The 6,572-nt window shown below is 29.8% G+C and overlaps 1 long non-coding RNA gene across 1 annotated transcript; it reads left to right on the top strand.

The window, feature by feature from the left end:
- The first annotated feature begins 5,041 nt into the window (after nt 1-5,041).
- Nucleotides 5,042-6,572, top strand: LOC130507919 (uncharacterized). The gene is made up of 2 exons (XR_008942565.1): nt 5,042-5,843; nt 5,991-6,572. It is a non-coding gene; the product is annotated as an uncharacterized LOC130507919 (long non-coding RNA).

Raw genomic sequence — 6,572 nt, 5'->3', positions numbered from 1 at the left:
TTTGATGAAATATATTAAATCAAACTCTATATAATTAAGAGAAAATTTTGTTAGGATATAATTATCAAAATTAATTAATAATTCTAAAAAATAAAACTCTATATATATATTAAAAAAACTTATGGTATTAGGATTAGAAAATTACAGTTTTTAGAAAACTTCATAAATGGTGAAGAATTTTTTTAGTAATAAAATTATAAAAAAATATTTCAAAATTATAAAATATTATATTATTTCTATTTCTACTATTATATTATTTATTGTTATATTAATGATGACCTATGAGTAATATTTCAAAAAAAAAAAGTCAAAAATATAAATCAACATCAAAAGTAAATGTTCATATCACAATTAACTTCAAGTCATGTCATCATTGTTATTATGTCATGTCATCGTTTTTCTTTCAAAATCAATGTGGTGATGATACATGGGAAATCACTTCTCAAACAATGCCTAAGGGATGAGATCGTGAGAGGTTTTGTTTGAACAAAACATGTTTCGACAAAGATGCAATGTGTTGATATTTTGACGAATGCACTTGGTAAGAAGGAATTTATGGTATTTCTTATCAAGTTGGAATTCGAAACTTACACTCTCCAAATTTAGAGAGGGATTGAGATATGTACATATCTACATTAGTTATGATTAGATATGTCGTATATTCTGTGTATCTATGTTTTAGGATAGAAAACTTTTTATAAATAGAAGGGTATTGGACCTAAGAATCAATAAAGAAAACAAAATATTTTTCCATGTACTTTGTTTTCTGGCAAAACATTTCCAATTTTTACTAATTCTTAATAGGAAATCTTGACTTTCCAAAACTCTGTTACTTACCCACAAAAATGTAAATTCAGAATCAACAATACATGTATATATATGTACAATTGATTGGTATGCTAAAATAAAAAGAGAAGAAAACTTATAAAGACTGAAAAGTTTAGTGAACGAAGAAAAACAAGAAAATGGATACAGGTTTCATCCTAACCATCATCGTCATTGTGGCGCTCATCTTCATCACGGCTCTTGTTGCTTGCTTGTTTTGCGTCCCACGACTTATCAAACGATTTGTGAGCGATGCATAACTATTTTGTTACCAATTAATTATGTCTTTTTGTTAGTTTTATTCAAGTTTTGTTTTGCTTAATGATATTGTAATTATGTACTATTTACATAAATGATTTATGGTATTATTATATTGATATAAAAGTATTTACAAACTTGAGAGAATTGCTAGAGAGTACGGCTCTCCATGATCATGAGTGATCTACCTTCTAGATAACGTTCTCTCTAATTCTTACACTTCCTTATATACTAGTTACTACTTAGATTAGGGTAAATACTTATAACCCAGTCCACATATTTTAGCCCATTAATTTAATTGTCACTCAGATAAATGGACAATATAGCAGAAACTTAAGCAATGACAAAACTGACAAGATTATAATCAATAGAAGTCACACGAACCTGTCCCCCTATAGTGGCAATTCCGCAAACTTAACCAGAACAAGTTGTATAGTATTATTGCATGATCAGTAGCAAATACATCTCTTATAAATTCTTTCCCAATAAGCTCCAGCAACTGACTGACAGATGGTTGGTTGTGGATGGAACAGTCGGTTAAAATAGAGATGCTATGCAGTAGTGCCTCGTGAGCTAGATCCATGAGAGAGATATTCTTTATGCTCTATTTCACATGAGTTGATTCTCACTGCTTTATATGTTTTCAATGTGTTCAATCCGGATTTACTTCAGGGATCTACTTATTCCAACAGAAGTTTGCTCTTGAAAATATCACTGAAGCAGGATTTCTTGGTGGAAATCCTGCATCGTCTCCGATGGATCAGAATCACCAACTTGCGTTGGTTGAAGATGCAGCGATTTCAGAACCGACTAGATATTGACATTTAGTTGGAAGATTGATTTACTTGAGAGTAACGGGACCTTAATTTCCATATGGAATTCATATTCTTTCCCAATTTATGCAAGGTCCGAAACAGGAGGGATATAGTCATTTTTGTGGTACGATATTTGAAATGGAACCCAGGACAGATAATATTATTACTTAAGGCAAGGCAGGCTCTCACTTTGAGTTCTTGGTGTGATGCAGATTGGGGAGCATGTCTCATCACGCAAAGATCTTTAACGGCCTGGTTTATTCAGTTAGGTGGGTCACCGGTTTCTTGGAGAACATTCAAACAAGACACACCCTGGCTCGTCAACGGAGGCAGAATACAAAGCAATGTCGGATACAATTAAAGAGTTTACTTGGTTGAAGAATGTACTGACTACATTTGTTGTCTGCTTTGACAAACGAATTCCGAGTCATTGTGATAATATTTCAGCGATTAATATGGGCAGCTAATCCCATTTTCCATAAAAGGACGCAGAATGTTGGAGTTAATTATCATTTCATAAGAGATTAGATGTTTTCTTGCATCATTTGCAATAATAAAAATTTTAAAATTTAAATTATATTTTAAAATAAAATTTTGGTAATTTTTAGATTTTATTATTTGCTTACAATGTTTAATTTAAAACTAAATTAACTTATATTTTTAATATATATTTAATAATATATTTATATATGTTTAATAATATGTTTCTATATATTTAAAATTAGTTTTATTTTTCATCTATTCCTTTTGATGAGATATATTAAATCAAACTCTATATAATTAAGAGAAAATTTTGTTAGGATATAATTATCAAAAAATAAAACTAATTAATACTTCTAAATAATTTATATATTAAAAAAAAACTTATGGTATTAGAAAATTATATTTTTAAAAAAACTTCATAAATCGTGAAGAATTGTTTTAGTAATAAAATATATTAAAAAAATATATTTCAAAAATTTTAAAATATTATTATATTTCTATTTCTACTATTATATTATTTATTGTTATATTAATGGTGGTCTATGAGTAATATTTCAAAACAAAATTTCCAAAAAATATAAATCAACATCAAAAGTAAATGTTCATATTACAATTAACTTCAAGTCATGTCATCATTGTTAGTATGTCATGTCATCGTTTTTCTTTCAAAATCAATGTGGTGATGATACATGGGAAATCACTTCTCAAACAATGTCTAAGGGATGAGATCGTGAGAGGTTTTGTTACAACAAAATATTTTTCGACAAAGATGCAATGTGCTGATATTTTGACGAAGGCACTTAGTAAAAAGGAAATTATAGTCAAGTTGGAGTTCAAAACCTACAGTCTCCAAATTTAGAGAGGATATTGAGATATGTACATATCTACATTAGTTATGGTTAGATATGATCATATATTTTGTGTATCTATGTTTTAGGAAAGAAAATTTTGTATAAATAGAAGGGACTTGGACCTAAGAATCAATAAAGAAAACAAAACATTTTTCTATGTACTTTGTTTTCCGACAAAACATTTCCAATTTTACTAGTTCCTAATAGAAAATCTAGACTTTACAAAACTCTGTGACTTACCCACAAAAATGTAAATTAAGAATCAACAATACATGTATATATATGTACAATTGATTGGTAGGCTAAAATAAAAAGAGAGGAAACTTAGAGAGACTGAAAAGTTTGGTGAACGAAGAAAAATAAGGAAATGGATACAGGTTTCATCCTAACCATCGTATTTGTGCCTTTTGCGCTCATCATCATCTCAGCTCTTGTAGCTTGCTTGTTTTGCGCCCCACGACTTATCAAACGATTTGCGAGTGATGCATAACTATTATTTTGTTACCAATTGATTACATCTTTTTTGTTAGTTTTCAATCAAGTTTCTTTTCGCTTAATGATATTGTAATTCTGTTACATTTACATAATTGAATTATCGTTTTATCATTTTGCAGTGTTACATACTACTAGTACTATACCTACTATCATCAACCTAACTTTTGAGAAATCGCAAAATCAGTTTGAAATTTTTCATTAATGTGTACATCAAACAAGTAATATGAGCAGAACTAGATCTTGATCCGTCCGACCGGGCGGGTATTTATTTTATATTTTTAATTTTTCTTTTAATATTAAACGATATATTTGTAATATATAAACATAAATTTAGATTGGAACTTAATCTTTGCAGTTATAATAAAAATTACAATTAAAATTTTAGTAAAATATTTTGATATAAATTTTAAATTTCCTAATTAAAATAATATAGAGGTGGGTTATAATTTTTTTCAATTAAATTATCTTAGCATCCCTCAAAAACAAAGAAAATAGATTTATAAATACATAAAATATATAACCATATTTGGAACTATAATTTCTATTAAAATAAATTTGTTAAAGAAAAATAATGTTGCGCTGTTTTTGTTTATTTCTAAAGCTTGACCCGTAACTGTATAAATATTTTCTTTCACTTTAATTTTGTTCTCTGTACTAATGATATACTATATATATTTGTAAATTAAAATTTATTACATAATTGTTAGTATAACATTTTTAAACATAATGATTTCATTTATTACTTTAAAATAATTATATTTTGTGATTTAATCGTCTATTATATCACAGTGTATCATATAAACAAATCTTATATTTATAACTAATTGGACTTATATGTGGAAGCATTATGCTAATAATATTTGAAAAAATATTTTATATTTCATTTATATGTTATATAAATTGATTATGATGTGTGATTTTTATTTTATTATTTATTACTAATAAATATTAAAAATATATAATATCTTAATACGAAATATATTAGCAAATATATTTTGGTTAAGATTTTATTAAGGAAATCTATTATTTAAATTAGGAAAAAAATATTAAATGCTTATATCTAATATTTAAATTAGGAAAAGACAATCATAATTAAATATAGCTTCATTTAATATTTCAGTGGCATGACAATGTAAATATAGTAAAAAACTAATGGTTAATCTGATTTTGTACTTCTTTTTTAATAGAATATATAGATAGATATCCTGCTCAGAGAAGGCCTCCCCGTCGGATCTTTAAATCGACCAATGGGGTGCGATTTGTTTTCCACGTCAGACATAAGTTGGGTTGAATTTGGGCTTTCATGTTTTATTGTTTGATAGTTATGCATTCTTCATCAGAAACTCAATATCTGGCCCATACGAACTATTCATCTTCCTGTTTTCTTCGAGATGTAGCATAATCCTCCTCCACCACTGTCAACCATCAAAGCTCTTCATATCTTCGTCTGTCTTCATATCTTTAACTCCCCTATGGCACCCAAACGCTTCGCATCCACCAAACTCTTCGTATATATACAACCAACCCATTCTGTGGATAAGAGAGTTGAAGAAAAAAGAATCTTACTACTTTATTCTAATCTCTCCATGCTCTGCTTTCCACAAAAATTGTTTAAGCGATATTGAAGTGTATTGGTCTTGATTGGTTAAGTTTCAGGTCTCGGAGGCGGCTGCATCAGATAGAAATATAATTAATGTGGATGTGCTCTGATTCTAGAATTGCAGTAGAGAAGAAGAAAGTCACCGGAGATCCAGGAAAATTGGAACGTTTCGTTATTGCGGAAAAGCTTCGTCGGAGATGTAAACTTGGATTCATCATGTCTCGAATTGAAGCGTTGAAGGCTTTTGTTAGATTTCAAGATTAATAAATTTGTAAAGTTCCAGATGACAATGATACATTTTGTTAAAATGTTTATGGTCGCGTAAACTGAACTGAAATCTTTATGGTATGAAGCGTTCCTGTTCAAACAACTAAGCTAATTACATTATCATCGACTGAAGACATGCAGAGAGGGAGAGAACAATAAAGAAAGACGGGCAAGGAGGAGACATAACGAGTTGGAAGAAAAATTGGGGAAAAGTTGATGATGCTGCCCGCTTCATTCTTTAATGTAAAGGTACATGTGTGTTATACATATTATCAATAGATCCATGCCTATTATGTAGATCGTTTCAAATTGAGTACCAGAATATCTAATCAATTGTGTATTAATATGTGTTGACAATAATAAATTTTCGAGGATAATGAATAATGATGGAATTAGGCACATGGTGGCACTGTGGGCCTCCCTACTGAGTCCACGTACGATTTCAAGTTCTGAGGATGGGCTGCCATGTATCGTGCTTGTGGGAGGAGCAGCCGGCACGTTTTACTCATACAGCCTTCTCTCCCTACGTTTTATTCACAGTGGAAAGCACATGGAAACCGATGTCTTGGAATGATCCCCTTTCCGGGCATACCGGTTCAATAGTTCTTTTATAATTTTTTTGGTATTCCATCCCCTATTTTTATGCGAGCTCTATCTTTCTTCTTCTGTGTGATGGGGCTATGGCTTTTTAAAGTAACGTGACTTACATGCATGTTGTCTACAAAAAGAGAGTCGAAAAAAGCCTTACAAGAGGAACCAGCTGTAGAAGATGATAACAAGGAAATAGCAAACATGGAAGAGGTTGATAATGGAAACTCAATTATCGAGGGTCTAGATGGAAACTCAGCTCAAAGTCTTTGTTATAATACTGTTATTCATTTGCATCTTTTAATTTTCTTCTGATGCGAGTTATGAATTTAGATGTGTTTCTTTGTAACTGAACATGCTGTGGAGAGAATTAATTAGCGATTTAGAGGA

Source organism: Raphanus sativus, chromosome 2 (genome assembly GCF_000801105.2).
Source record: "Raphanus sativus cultivar WK10039 chromosome 2, ASM80110v3, whole genome shotgun sequence".
In the NCBI taxonomy this organism is placed as follows: Eukaryota; Viridiplantae; Streptophyta; class Magnoliopsida; order Brassicales; family Brassicaceae; genus Raphanus; species Raphanus sativus.
This window is presented reverse-complemented; position numbering and strand designations above follow the sequence as displayed.